Source organism: Gossypium arboreum, chromosome 13 (assembly GCF_025698485.1).
Source record: "Gossypium arboreum isolate Shixiya-1 chromosome 13, ASM2569848v2, whole genome shotgun sequence".
NCBI lineage: Eukaryota > Viridiplantae > Streptophyta > Magnoliopsida > Malvales > Malvaceae > Gossypium > Gossypium arboreum.
Window position 1 is genome coordinate 85,443,841 of NC_069082.1, and position 16,112 is coordinate 85,459,952.

Consider the following 16,112-nt stretch of genomic DNA (forward strand, 5'->3'; position numbering starts at 1 on the left):
AGGAAGGAATTTTTGCTTCATGTTTGGTTTGGAAGGGGATTAGGAAGAGATTTGGCTATACTTGCATCAAGATTAAGGTATGTTTGAGGTTGTGCCATGAGATTCATGCATGTTTTTAGTTGCTAGCTTAATGTTCTTATTAGCCCATGGTTCAAATCTTTGTTATATCATGGGGATGGTATTTGGCCAAGGTGGATTTTGTGTTAATGCCATTGCATGTTAAATATGAAGCTTGCTAATGGTATATGTGATGGTGGATTGATGGCTCTTGGACTTTCTTTTTAGTATTTTTGAGTAAGACATTAAGTTCTTTGCTTAATCATGACCAAAATTATGGTGTTGTGATGTATTCGGTCATGGTATATCCATAAGCATGATTCATGCATGTTGCATGGTAGGTAAGATTTGAGCTTTGGATATGTGTTTATATTTGGATATAAACAACTTGAGATTCTACCCTTGCACCTACATGAATATATGTTTGCACATGATGTATTGGTATGACATATATACTATTTTAAGGTGTATATTTGCTTGTGATGTTGTTTGGTTATGAAGTAAATGAGAGATGTGTATTGAGCTACAATATGTAATCGTCGAGTTAGTAAAATGTATGCTGTTTTTTTTGTGTAGTATTAAGTGTAAAATTGGCCTCAACATAGACATGCATATTCGCCAAATGAAGTAGATTGGTGTGCATGTATTCGGTTAGAGGCAACCATATTGAAGCCTTATCTTGGCTTAGATTATTGACTAAATGGGTAATAAGTGAGGATGGTTGCGAATATACAAACATACATATGCATGTGTAATTGAATTATGAATGTTTAGCAAGATGGTTAAACTAGTTGATTTATTGATTAAGCTCAAGGAGTTAAAGAAGGAGAATCAAGCAAGGGAAAGACGAAGGTCATCGAGTAGCCGACTTGGACTATTTTACCCAACACAAGGTAAGTCACTAAGCATATATTTTGTATTGATTTGAATAGACATAATGTCTATATAATTATGCCGAAAGGAATGATGAATTTATATACATGTATGTATGTGGTGATGGAAGTATTGAATGAAAGGAAAAGAGGTGAGATGTATTGAGTTGTTGATTTGGCACTAAGTGTGCGGGTATAAACATTTGTGATCATGAGAATGGCACTAAGTGTGCGGGTTTAAAACTTGTACAGCACTAAGTGTGCAAGTTTGATCATATAGCACTAAGTGTGCGAGTTGATTATATAGCACTAAGTGTGCGGACTCACTATATGCTTTTGAATCACTATTGACACTGAGTGTGCGACACTATTGAGTTGATCACGGACAGCGGATCGGGTAAGTACCTTGAGTTCATGGCTAATAGGCGCTATGTTTATATTTGGGGTTGAGCTTGGTAAGTTTGAACCTATGTGACAATGTAAATTGAAGTCACGTACATAAGAATTATCGTGGAATGAGTGAAAGGTCATGTAGATGTATGATTGTGACGAAAACAAAATGGTGTATAGAAATGCTTCAAATATCCTATTGATTAGTATATGGAATGTGAATGTGTAACTTGGTATGTGGTTGAATCGAATGGTCTAAGGAACTATGGTATAATTCGGTTTGAATGGAGTAATTAGCCTCGTTCCATTTTGTTTCCTTTTGCGATAATGTTATTAATGGTTGGTAGTGCATTGCTTATGACTTACTGAGTTATATACTCATTCGGTGTTTGCTTGTCACCTATTTTAGGTTTCTTGGACTCGACTTTTTGCGTATTCGGGACCGTCATCGAAGTCATCACACCGACTAGCGACTTTTTGGTATCTTCTTCTTAGATGGTCTAAGATAACATTTCGGCATGTATAGGCTATTATGTTTTGTTTGAACTTGGTATGTAAAATTTTGAATAGCCATGCGAAAATGGCTTATAAATGTTTTGAGCATAATGTTATAATCATTTGGTATGTATATGCTCATTAAGAGGCACGGAAATGTTTGGCAATGACCAGCCATTAGAATGGGTCATCATGATTATATTTTGGACTATATATGAAAAAGGGGTGGTTGAATCATAGAAACTATGTGTTAGAGAAAGTCTACCCTAGAAATAGATGTTGGCAGCAACAGTGATGTGGATATGAAAAATCACTAAAAATAGTAGGAATGGAATTAAATAGTGAATAAATTATGTAAATGAACCTTGATGAATCTATATTCATATGGAATAAACGAAAGGGTCATATGAGTTGTATGTTAAGAGATATTTGGGTTTTTGTGAAACAGGGCCAGAACGGTTTCTGGATTCCCTATTCTGACTTTGAAAATTCATTATAAATTAACCCGAGACATTTAGAAATCATGTCATATATTTATAGATTCCTTTTTGAGTCTAGTTTCTATAAAAACAAACGGCATCAGTATTGAAGCCCTGCACAGGGAGTTATTCGAGTTGCAACGCACGAAGGTCAGTGTAGTCGACCCCTGTAACATGGGAGAATTTAACTAATAAACTGTACTAATTGGCTTGACCAAAAATTCTAGAAAAAAAATTTTAGATGGACATATGAGTCTAGTTTCAGGGAAAAATTTCGAAACTGATTTTTGAGTTGTATAACTCAAGTTATGATTTTTGAAGCGACTAGTACACAGATTGGCAGCTTGTCTGGGAAATTATCAATAAGTGGTTTGAAGTTTGTTAACACCTCGTGTCCGACTCCGGCGACGGTCTCGGGTTAGGGGTGTTACAATTTTATTGGTATCAGAGCTATGATTTAGTCGGTTCTAGGACTACCATAGCACGAATGAGTCTAGTTATACATGCATTAATGTTAATGTTTAAATGTGTGATGACTTCTGACGGTTAAAATTTTTTGTTTTGATTAGTAAATGGATCCCAATGTAGAGAGAACCTTGGCGGATGACGTTGAAAGTGTAGCGGCTGCTCCTGCACAAGGTACGCCGCCTGTTGAACCTCAGTCATCTGCGAATAATCAAGGTGAGGGGGCTAAACAAGCCTTCTTTACCATGATGAATGAGTGGGTCGCGCAATATGCCCGAACCAATCCGGCTGTCCAACAATTCCCGAATTTGAATAATCCACCCCAAGAGCCCGTAATGCCATCGATTCTTCGACAGTGAGGCTGAGTAAGCCACTTGTAGACTTGATTAGTAAGCGGGGCTGAAGAGTTCAGGCCATAGTTCTTGATGATGCTTGAAAGGCCGAGTTACGCTTGATAACACCATTGGTGTTTGATGGTATCATGCACACCGATGAATGTCTAAAGTGTGCTATATCCTTGTTGCGAGACTCGACTTACTATTGGTGGAGGACTTTGATTTCCATAGTCCCAAACGAGCGAGTTACTTGGGATTTCTTTCAAATAGAATTTGAAAGAAATATATTAGTCGTGTTCATCGATCAAAAGCGTAAGGAATTCTTGGAGTCAAGCAAGGCCGTATGACAAGATGTCGAATCTGAACATGAGTTCGTAAGACTCGGTCGGTATGCCCGAGAGTGTGTGGCTGATGAGGTTGCTATGTGCAAGAGGTTTGAAGAAGGATTGAATGAAGATTTAAAGCTACTAGTGGGTATTTTGGAGATAAAAGAATTCGTAACACTAGTTGAGCGAGCACGCAAGGCGGAAGAACTTGGAAAAGAGAAGAAGAAGGCTGAATTTGAAGCTAGAGACTATCGCAAAAGATCGACGGGTAAAGCTCTATTCTCGGCTGTAAAGAAGTTCAGGGAGGACACCAATAAATCGAGGACGACTGCGGGAATTTCCATAAGAGCACGACCATTGACGGACTCCCGAGCTACTTGGTAGCTAGTGTGGGCAATAACCGTCAAGAGAAACTGAATGCCCCCAATGTGGGAGAAGACACATAGGTGAATGTTGGGGTAAGTCTACCAATAGGGCTTATTACGGATGCGGTTCGAAGGACCACTTCATTAGAGATTGCAGAGACTTGATGAGAAGAATAGGATGCAAGGTGCAAGACCTAGTGAAATGACAGACTAGAGGTAGACCACCAAGAATTTCAGGAGGTAGGGGTGGTAGTCGAGAGAGGGCCACCGATCTGGTGTTCGATCCGAGACCAGTACTCTGCTAGGGCATATGCCATCCGTGCACGAGAGGAAGCATCCTCTCTGATGTTATCACTGGTACTTTCACTCTCTTTGATACTAGTGTGATTGCGTTGATTGACCACGGCTCTACTCATTCATATGTATGTGAAACCTTAGCATCGATAAGACTCTACTGTTGAGTCTCTTGAGTTCGTAATTCAGAGTGTCAAACCCTTTGGGTCAATACGTGCTTGTCGACAAAGTGTGCAAGAAATGTCCCTAGTAATCAGAGGTCCCGCTTTCCGGCGGACTGATGCTTTTGACGTTTGATGAATTTGATGTTATACTCGGTTTATATTGGTTGACCGTGCATGATGCGGTTGTGAATTGCAAAAGCAAGACTATTGATTTGAGGTGCGCAAATAACGAGATGATTGAATTGAGTCTACGGACTTGAAGGGTTGCCAACCGTAATATCATCAATGTTGGCCCGAAATATGTAAGAAAAGGGTGCGAAGCATACCTTGCGTATGTACTTGATGATAAGGAGTTAGAAATAAAACCGAATCTGTCTGATGGTTTGTGAATACGGGATGTTTTTCGAAGAATTACGGGTTTACCACTGTTGGGAAGTAGAGTTTGGTATTGAGCTTGTACCTAGGACTACGCCAATTTCGATAGCTCCGTGTCGTATGGCACCAACCGAGTTGAAGGAGTTGAAAGCTTCGATTGCAAGAGGCGACGGATAGAGGTTTAACGCTCGACCAAGTTTTTCACCTTAGGGTGCACCGGTGTTGTTTGTGAAAAGAAGGGCGGAACCATGAGGTTGTGCATCGACTATCGTCGACTTAATAAAGTGACAATAAAGAACAAATATCCGTTACCGCGTAGAGATGATTTGTTCGATCAACTGAAGGGAGCCTCAGTGTTCTCAAAAATAGATTTGAGATCGGGCTATTACTAGTTGCGAATCCGAGATTCGGACATACCCAAAACTGCCTTCAAAACGAGATATGGTCACTACGAGTTCTTAGTGATGCCGTTTGGGCTCACTAATACCCCTGTGGTATTTATGGATTTGATGAATCGGATCTTCAGACCATATTTGGATCGGTTCGTAGTTGTGTTCATTAACGACATCCTGGTCTATTCAAGAGATGAGACCGAACATGCGGAGCACCTGAGATTAGTGTTGCAAATATTACGGGATAAGCAGTTATATGCTAAGTTTAGCAAGTGTGAGTTACGGTTAAGAGAGGTTAGCTTCTTGGGTCATGTGGTATCTGCGCCGGTATTCGAGTCGACCGAGCAAAATTTCAGCCATATTTAACCTGGAAGCCTCAGAAACATTCTTGAGGTTCGAGCTTTTTGGGACTTCTTAGGTTACTCTTGACGGTTTGTAAAAGGATTCTCGATGATAGCCACACCCATGACGAAACCGCTTGAAAAGATGTCAAGTTTGAATGGACGAAAAGTGTCGAAAAGTTTCGATCAATTGAAAACTCAATTGACGGAAGCTCGATACTAATACAACCGAATCGGCAAAGAATTTGTCATCTATAGTGATGCCTCCCTACTTGGGTTAGGTTGCGTATTGATGCAAGAAGGTCGAGTTGTGGCCTATGCGTCGAGACAATTAAAGCCACATGAGAAAAATTATCCGACCCATGATCTCGAATTGGCTGCCATCGTATTCGCCTTAAAGATATGGCGACACTACTTATTTGGTGAGAAGTGCCATGTGTATTCGGATCACAAAAGTCTCAAATATTTGATAACTCAAAGAGACTTAAATCTGCGACAAAGACGTTGGCTCGAGCTATTAAAAGATTATGAGCTTGTCATTGATTATCACCCGGGAAAGGCTAATGTGGTTGCGGACGCCTTAAGCCGAAAATCACTATTTGCTTTACGAGCTATGAATGTACACTTGTCTATACCCGACAATGTGTTAATAACCGAATTAAAGGCCAAACCATTATTGACTCATCAAATTCGCGAAACTCAGAAAGTTGACGATGAGTTGGTTGCAAAAGCGAATTTGAGTGTGTTCGAACAAGGAATCGGAGTTTCAAATTGATGATGACGATTGTTTGAGGTTCGAAATCGTTTGTGTGTTCCAAGAAATTGAGAACTCATTTCGATGATTACGAGCGAAGCTCATTATAGCCGAATGTCAATTCACGGGAGTACGAAGATGTACAACGATTTGAAATGTCGGTTTTGGTGGCATGGTATGAAGCGAGACATCTCCGACTTTGTTTGAGATGTTTAATATGTCAACAAGTGAAAGCGGAACATCAAGTGCCTTGAGGTTACTTCAACCGATCATGATACCGAGTGGAAATGGGATCGAGTCACAATGGACTTTGTGTCCGGACCGCTATTGTCGTGAGCAAGAAGGATGCGATTTGGGTTGTTGTTGATAGGCCGACTAAGTCGGCTCACTTTATCCCGTGCGTCTGATTTTTCATTGGATAAACTAGCTGAATTATACGTTTCTCGGTTGTGAGATTACACGAGTACCGATTTACATTGTGTGGATAGAGATCCGAGATTCACCTCGCGATTTTGGAAGAAATTGCAAGAAGCTTTGGGTACCAAGCTGCATTTTAGCACCGCTTTTCATCCACAAACCGATGGTTAATCCGGCGGATAATTCGGATACTTGAGGATATGTTGAGATGTTGCGTCCTCGAGTTCGATGGTTCATGGGAGCGGTATTTACCTTTGATTGAATTCGCACAACAATAGTTTTCAATCAAGTATTAAGATGGGCCTTACGAGGCCTTATGCGAGCGTAAATGCCGTACACCATTGTTTTGGACCGAGCTTGGCGAAAACAAAATTTTGAATGGATTTGATTAAAGATCTTTGAGCAGAAAGTAAAGGTAATCCGTGAAAGTCGAAGGCGACCACGGATCGTCGAAATCGTGCGTGGATTTGAAGCGAAAAGACATTGAGTATCGGTGGGAGATAAAGTGTTTCTTAAAGTTTCGCCTTGGAAAAAGATACTCGATTGGTAGTAAAGGCAAATTGAGTCCGAGGTTCATCGGGCCATATGAGATATCCGAACGAGTCGGTCCGGTTACGTGTCGTTTGATTTTGCCCCGAACTTGAAAAGATTCACGACGTCTTTCATGTTTGATGCTTGACGCTATAGATCGATCCATCGCATGCGTAATTAGTCCATCGAGGTTGAAATTCAAGGCGATATGAGCTATGAAGAAGAACCGATTCGTATCCTAGCTCGTGAAGTGAAGGAGTTGCGAAACAAAAGGGTTCCATTGGTGAAAGTGTTATGGCTCAAACACGGATAGAAGAAGCTACTTGGGAACCCGAGAACTCTATGAAAGAGCGATACCCAAATCTATTTACGGTAAGATTTTGGGGCGAAAATTTCTTAAGTGGGGAGAGTTGTGACAGCCCAAAATTGACCTTAGTCGGAATGTGGTTTCGGGACCATAAAACCGAGGCATAAAAATAATTTAATGCTCATTTTGATGCTTATGATATGTGTTAATTAGTGTGTGACATTTTGATGTTTGATTTAGAGTTATAAATGTGAATTTCACTAGAAAGGACCTAGTAGAAAACTTTGAAAGTATGATGGGAAATGTGTGATGACTAATTAAAGCATGCATGCAAAACAATGGCCTTGCATGTCAAATATCCCTCTTTTTATAGGAGGAGGCCGGCCATGACAAGGGAGTATGGGCTAAACATGTCATGAAACATGTTTTGTTGGTGCATTAGGGAGAAACAATAAACAAATAAGTATGGGTAATAAAGAAAGAAAAAAAAATGTGTGTGAGTGAACCACCCCCCATTGCCGTGCATTGAAGAAAAGAAAAGAAAAAAATTTTGCTCATCCATTTCATTCTCTCTTGACCGAAAATACCAAAGAGGAAGGAAGGAATTTTTGCTTCATGTTTGGTTTGGAAGGGGATTAGGAAGAGATTTGGCTATACTTGCATCAAGATTAAGGTATGTTTGAGGTTGTGCCATGAGATTCATGCATGTTTTTAGTTGCTAGCTTAATGTTCTTATTAGCCCATGGTTCAAATCTTTGTTATATCATGGGCATGGTATTTGGCCAAGGTGGATTTCGTGTTAATGCCATTGCATGTTAAATATGAAGCTTGCTAATGGTATATGTGATGGTGGATTGATGGCTCTTGGACTTTCTTTTTAGTATTTTTGAGTAAGACATTAAGTTCTTTGCTTAATCATGACCAAAATTATGGTGTTGTGATGTATTCGGTCATGGTATATCTATAAGCATGATTCATGCATGTTGCATGGTAGGTAAGATTTGAGCTTTGGATATGTGTTTATATTTGGATATAAACAACTTGAGATTCGGCCCTTGCACCTACATGAATATATGTTTGCACATGATGTATAGGTATGACATATATACTATTTTAAGGTGTATATTTGCTTGTGATGTTGTTTCGGTTATGAAGTAAATGAGAGATGTGTATTAAGCTACAATATGTAATGCGTTAGTTAGTAAAATGTATGCTGTTTTTTTTTGTGTAGTATTAAGTGTAAAATTGGCCTCAACATAGACATGCATATTCGGCCAAATGAAGTAGATTGGTGTGCATGTATTCGGTTAGAGGCAACCATATTGAAGCCTTATCTTGGCTTAGATTATTGACTAAATGGGTAATAAGTGAGGATGGTTGCGAATATACAAACATACATATGCATGTGTAATTGAATTATGAATGTTTAGCAAGATGGTTAAACTAGTTGATTTATTGATTAAGCTCAAGGAGTTAAAGAAGGAGAATCAAGCAAGGGAAAGACAAAGGTCATCGAGTAGCCGACTTGGACTATTTTACCCAACACAAGGTAAGTCACTAAGCATATATTTTGTATTGATTTGAATAGACATAATGTCTATATAATTATGCCGAAAGGAATGATGAATTTATATACATGTATGTATGTGGTGATGGAAGTATTGAATGAAAGGAAAAGAGGTGAGATGTATTGAGTTGTTGATTTGGCACTAAGTGTGCGGGTATAAACATTTGTGATCATGAGAATGGCACTAAGTGTGCGGGTTTAAAACTTGTACAGCACTAAGTGTGCGAGTTTGATCATATAGCACTAAGTGTGCGAGTTGATTATATAGCACTAAGTGTGCGGACTCACTATATGCTTTTGAATCACTATTGACACTGAGTGTGCGACACTATTGAGTTGATCACGGACAGCGGATCGGGTAAGTACCTTGAGTTCATGGCTAATAGGCACTATGTTTATATTTGGGGTTGAGCTTGGTAAGTTTGAACCTATGTGACAATGTAAATTGAAGTCACGTACATAAAATTATCGTGGAATGAGTGAAAGGTCATGTAGATGTATGATTGTGACGAAAACAAAATGGTGTATAGAAATGCTTCAAATATCCTATTGATTAGTATATGGAATGTGAATGTGTAACTTGGTATGTGGTTGAATCGAATGGTCTAAGGAACTATGGTATAATTCGGTTTGAATGGAGTAATTAGCCTCGTTCCATTTTGTTTCCTTTTGCGATAATGTTATTAATGGTTGGTAGTGCATTGCTTATGACTTACTGAGTTATATACTCATTCGGTGTTTGCTTGTCACCTATTTTAGGTTTCTTGGACTCGACTTTTTGTGTATTCAGGACCGTCATCGAAGTCATCACACCGACTAGCGACTTTTTGGTATCTTCTTCTTAGATGGTCTAAGAGAACATTTCGGCATGTATAGGCTATTATGTTTTGTTTGAACTTGGTATGTAAAATTTTGAATAGCCATGCGAAAATGGCTTATAAATGTTTTGAGCATAATGTTATAATCATTTGGTATGTATATGCTCATTAAGAGGCACGGAAATGTTTGGCAATGACCAGCCATTAGAATGGGTCATCATGATTATATTTTGGACTATATATGAAAAAGGGGTGGTTGAATCATAGAAACTATGTGTTAGAGAAAGTCTACCCTAGAAATAGATGCTGGCAGCAACAGTGATGTGGATGTGAAAAATCACTAAAAATAGTAGGAATGGAATTAAATAGTGAATAAATTATGTAAATGAACCTTGATGAATCTATATTCATATGGAAGAAACGAAACGGTCATTTGAGTTGTATGTTAAGAGATATTTGGGTTTTCGTGAAATAGGGCCAAAACAGTTTCTGGATTCCCTATTTCGACTTTGAAAATTCATTATAAATTAACCCGAGACATTTAGAAATCATGCCGTATATGTATAGATTCCTTTTTGAGTCTAGTTTCTATAGAAACAAACGGCATCAGTATTGAAGCCCTGCACAGGGAGTTATTCGAGTTGCAACACACGAAGGTCAGTGTAGTCGACCCCTGTAACATGGGAGACTTTAACTAATAAACTGTACTAATTGGCTGTACCAAAAATTCTAGAAAAAATCTGTAGATGGAAATATGAGTCTAGTTTCAGGGAAAAATTACGAAACTGATTTTCGAGTTGTAGAACTCAAGTTATGATTTTTGAAGCGAATAGTACACAGATTGACAGCTTGTCTGGGAAATTATCAATAAGTGGTTTGAAGTTTGTTAACACCTCGTGTCCGACTCCGGCGACGGTCTCGGGTTAGGGGTGTTACAGTAACAAGCTGAAGTTCATAGATCTTATCACCCTAAGCAGTAGGGAAACGGATCGAAGATAATGAGCTTTAACCCCCTAAGCAGTAGGGTAACAAGCCAAATTTACAGACCTTAACCCTCTAAGTAGTAGGGTAATAGGCTGAAAATTACAGATCTTGTCTCTCTGAAGTTGCAGTGGAACAGATCGAATCCAGCGAATCTTGTCTTCCTGAAGTTGCAGTGAAGCAGATTGAAGATTTACAAATCTTAACCCCCTAAGCAGTAGGGAAACAGATCGAAGGTGATGAGCCTTAAACCCCTAAGCAGTAGGGTAACAGGCTAAATTTTCAGATCTTAAACCCCTAAGCAGTAGGGTAACGGGCTAAATTTACAGATCTTAAACCCCTAAGCAGTAGGGAAACAGATCAATGATGACAAGCCTTAACCCCCTAAGCAGTAGGGTAACAGGTTGAAAATCAAATATCTTCTCCTTGAAATGGCGTTGGAGCAGCTAAAAGCCACAGCAGATCTCCTTGAAGTTTCAGTGGATTAAGCGAAGCTACAGCAGGTCTCCTTGAAGTTTCAGTGGAATTAATGGAAGTCACGTGTCTTATCTCCATGGAGTTGCAATGGAGCAGATCAAAACAAACCTTACCTTCTTGAAGCTGCAGTAAAGCAGTAAAGTGAAGCGAAACAACAAGAGCGGAATAAAGCTACCTGGAGAAAAGGAGCGCTAAACAAGTCCAGACACAGTGAGATCGGGCAAAATTGGTCTTTCTTAAGTCTTTGCTCTGTTCTCGTTACACGACAACAAGCAAAGAGGGCCAGTTGTAGAAGCCCAATTTTGGCCCAAATAAATTAAACCGTAAAAGCCCACTAAATACCTTAACATACAGAAAAAAGAAATAAACCCTAGCCGTACAAAGACTTGCTCCCCACCACCGCGCTTTGCAAGTGGACTCTGCTCCACCACTGGTACTGTAAACAATAAGCGAGACAAGATAGAAAGCGAGCAAGTTGTAAGGAAATGCCTATAAAAGGCCACCCCAAAACTATTATACGGATGGTTTTTTGGAAAAGAAAATAAAACAACATTATTATCAAAAATACAAAGCAAAAAACGAGATATCAACAATATATCAAGAGCGAAAAATGAAACTCAAGGAGGAGATCATAATCGAAATCAAACGGTTTTCTAAAATCCTTTAAGTTTGAATCGGTTTTCTTTTTTTCTTTTCTTTTTCTTTACTCTTTTTTTCTTTGTTTACATGTACATATATATTAAAAACAGTAAAAAATAAAAAAATTACCTTTTCGAAACTCCAGCCACCGTGCACGGTGGCCGTGACAACGGCGCCGCAGCGATCCGGCGACAAGACCGGTGACCGGTCTCTGGCGGAATCGTCCCTCTCTCCTTTCTCTCCCTTTTTTTTCTTCTCACCAGCACAAATGAATTTTTTAAGGAACTCACCTTTTATAGTCCCCAAAACGGCGTCGTTTTGGGGCATATTAACCCCAAAACGACGTCGTTTTGAGCATGATTAATCCGCCAACCCGACCCGTCTCGGGATCCGCGTGTTTTTGTATAAGGGTCTAATTATGCTGCATGTCCTTCCGCTTTTACACATTTTGCAATCAAGTTTTATTTATTTTAAATTAACCCGAAGTTTGTCGCGTTTTGCGATTTGGTCCTCCCTTCAGTGATACGTTTTAAGGGTTCGGGGAAATTGCCCTTTTGGCCCTCTAAAGTTGCGCGCGTATTCAAATGGGTCCCCTTTTTATATTTCCTTTCGAATTGGCCCCAAAACTTTATTTTTGTTTCGGATTTGGTCCCCTTTTTAGATTTAATTTGATTTTTATATTTTTACTTGTAACATTATTTATTATTATATTTACTATTATTATTATTAATATTACTATTATATTTATTAACATATTATCATTATTTTTATTATTCATATTAATATATATATTAATGTATGTTTTGTTACATATGTATGTATATACATTTTATATAGCACTATATTAATTACTTTACTTTAATATTTCTATTATATCCTATTACTTTTTGCATTTTAAAATATTATTATTACTATTATCATTATATATTAGTGTATCTTTTTATGCAAATATACATACATATACATATTTATATATATAGTATTTTTATATATTATTACTTTAGTTTAACATTTTATTATACTTGCCCTTTTTTGCATTTCTATATTTTTATAGTAGTACGTATTTTCATTATATATGTATATATATACATATGTTATATAGCATTATTAATAGCTTAATATTATTGTTTTTATGTATTTGTATGTCACATATGTTTTCTTTAAATATATATATATACATTATATTCCCTATTACGCATATATCTTAATATTATTTTACGTACATTTTATATGTATATATATATATTTTATATATCTTGTCTATACTTTTAACATATTATACATATTTTTTTATTATGTATATACTTTTATATCGTTATCATCGCCATAATTGTCATTTCATTTTGCCATTATTTATTTATTTATCTATTTGCTTGCGTATTCGACCATTTCACTTCCCTCATGCATTAGTCTATATTTACGTATTACTAACCTTGCTCTTATGTCATCTTTTTATAATTGCTTGTTGTTGTCATTCATTATTACCCGTTATTATTAATATCGTGATCTGTTTTTATATATTACTATGAATCACATTATGTTTTCACTCAATACTTTAAAATAATTCTTTCATAAAAGTGATATTTCAGTATTCGGTAATTTGAGATAATCGTGCCTAACTTACTGGGTTTCGATTTTCTCATTTAACTTAAATAATGAATACTCTTTTAAATTGCTATCTGAATTTTGAAAATGCTCACTCTAAATACGAAGTGTTGTGCCCTAACTTACGGGTATGATATTTCGTCACCTAGAAATATGAATTTGTTTTAAAACAAAGGCAATATTCGGTGTTCGAGAACTCGGAAAACATACCCTAACTTACTGGGTTTCGATTTTTCCCGTTTACTCTAAATAACCGAATACCCTTTTAACAAATTAAAAGACGTAAATTTTATACAAAAGGCAAGCTCGCTCTAAAAATTCGAGATAATCGTGCCCTAACTTACTGGGCCTCGACTTTTCTCATTCAATCTAAATGCAAAATATTCTTTTAAATCACAACATGAGTCTAAAAATGCTTATTTTCGGAGCTTCGAGGTGTGGTGCCCTAACTTACCGGGTATGACATTTTGATATCTCGAAATAAGATCTTTTGCAAATAAAGGCAATGTTCGGTGTTCGAAAATTCGAGGAAACGTGCCCTAACTTACTGGGTTTCGATTTTCCTCGTCCGCCCTAACTAACCGAATATCCTTTTAAAAGAGGTTAAAATACATCGATTTTAAATAAAAGGCGAGCTCATTCTCAAAAGTTCGAGATGCCTATCCTAACTCACTGGATATGACGTATCGTTGCCTCGAGACGAGAATGTCTTTAACGTTTTATTGTTTTACAAAGAAGGATTGTATTTCAAAGTCTTTCAAGTTTTTTTACTTTTCGACACTAAGACACTAATTAATCAACTAGGTACCAATTTTGGGCGTATTGAGGGTGCTAATCCTTCCTCGTGCGTAACCGAGTCCCGAACTCATTTTCTGATTTTCGTAGACCAAAAAAATTATCATTTTAGTAAATCTTCACTTTTATTAAAATGATTAATTAAAGGTGATCCGATCACACCTCATCAAAAAGATTGGTGGCGACTCCTCTATTCGTTTTTTTTTTATTTTCAAAAATCTAAGTCAATTCCCGTTTTTTTCAAAAAATGGTTACGACACTATCATTATATATTTTTATTTTATGAAATTTATAAATATAAATACCTAAATTTTTTAAATATTTACATTACATGGAAAAAGAAATTATATTATATATAAAATACGTGTTTGAGAAAACATTTTAAACTGATAAAAATACTCTTCATTGTTGTTTATATTTAAATTAAAATTAAAATAATAATTTTTAGTACATTAATAATTATAATGTGATAAACATAAATATAATAGTAATTAACCGCTAATCTATTGGATAACCTAAAATAATAAAACCACTGCAAGCAGTTTTTACTTACATGCTTCTTTTCAAATAAATATAATAACAGACTATTATTATTATAAAATAGTATTTTATATAAAATAAATTTAATCATCTTTATTTTATTAAAACTTTTTCATCTTACTGTTATTATCATTAATTATACTTTGAATCTATAATAAATTATACTCATTATTTTAATTTGATGACCACTTAATTGATATTATAATTATATATAATTTAAAATTAATATTTAATCACTATATATAGAGACATTAACAAACCATATTCATTCAAGTAACATTTCGAGAATAATTGAAAAATAAAATTTTAGTATTATTCAAAAGTTTTTTAATCACAAAAATTTGGTTTCAATTATTATTTTAATATGTTTAATTTTATTGTTTTATTATTTAATATTTGATATTTAATAATACTTTTCTTATTTGATATTAAAAATATTTTTCTTATCAAGGATCAGATGTTAAAATGCAATTAATTGCATTAGAAATTAAACAAGATGACAAATTACAATTAAAAAAGATGATGATAAATTGAAAAAAAAACAAGGTAGAGAATATTAAAATGTTTTGTATACTATTAGTATTTATTTTTATGGTTTTGTGAAAGTTGAATGTTTTAAATTTGTCTTAATATAATTTTATTTTTAAACATTATACAAATATAATTTTTATATATGTTAATTATATTTAATAATAATTACATAGATTAATTAGATAAAATTAAAATAATTAAATGCGTATATTTATGTTGACATAAAAATTAATAAAATTGAAAAAAATTTAAATCGAGCTCAACTCGGACATATATTTTAAGTGACCATAAGTTTTTACCCAAAATCATTTTTCAACTTAATATTTTAATCCAATTTGTTTTAAAATAAAAATATGTCCTTTTGACCCATATATAAAATCAACTTAATAGTATCAAAAAAAGTCAACTTATTAGTTACAATAGAGTTGTCTACCTAAGTCATTTCTAACTTTTCCATGAAGAATTTTAGTAGAACTTAAATAAAATTGTTGGGAGTTTGTTGTGCACTTAAAATTTTAAAATAATACATATTTAGTTAAATACATAAATATGATACATATATATTTATAAAAGGGTTAAATATAAAATTGGTATTCGAACTTGTCCACTTCTCTCAGATTGGTAGTTACGATTTTTTTTTTTTATCTCAGATTGGTACCTGAACATTTTTTCCGCTAACTAAATTGGTACGCAAGTCTAACCCCGTTAAATTTTTGCTGATGTGGTAGCTTTGGCTAATCACACATTGCAACGTGGTGTCCTCTTGTAGCTCTTTTTCTTTTTTCTTTTCCCTCAAATTT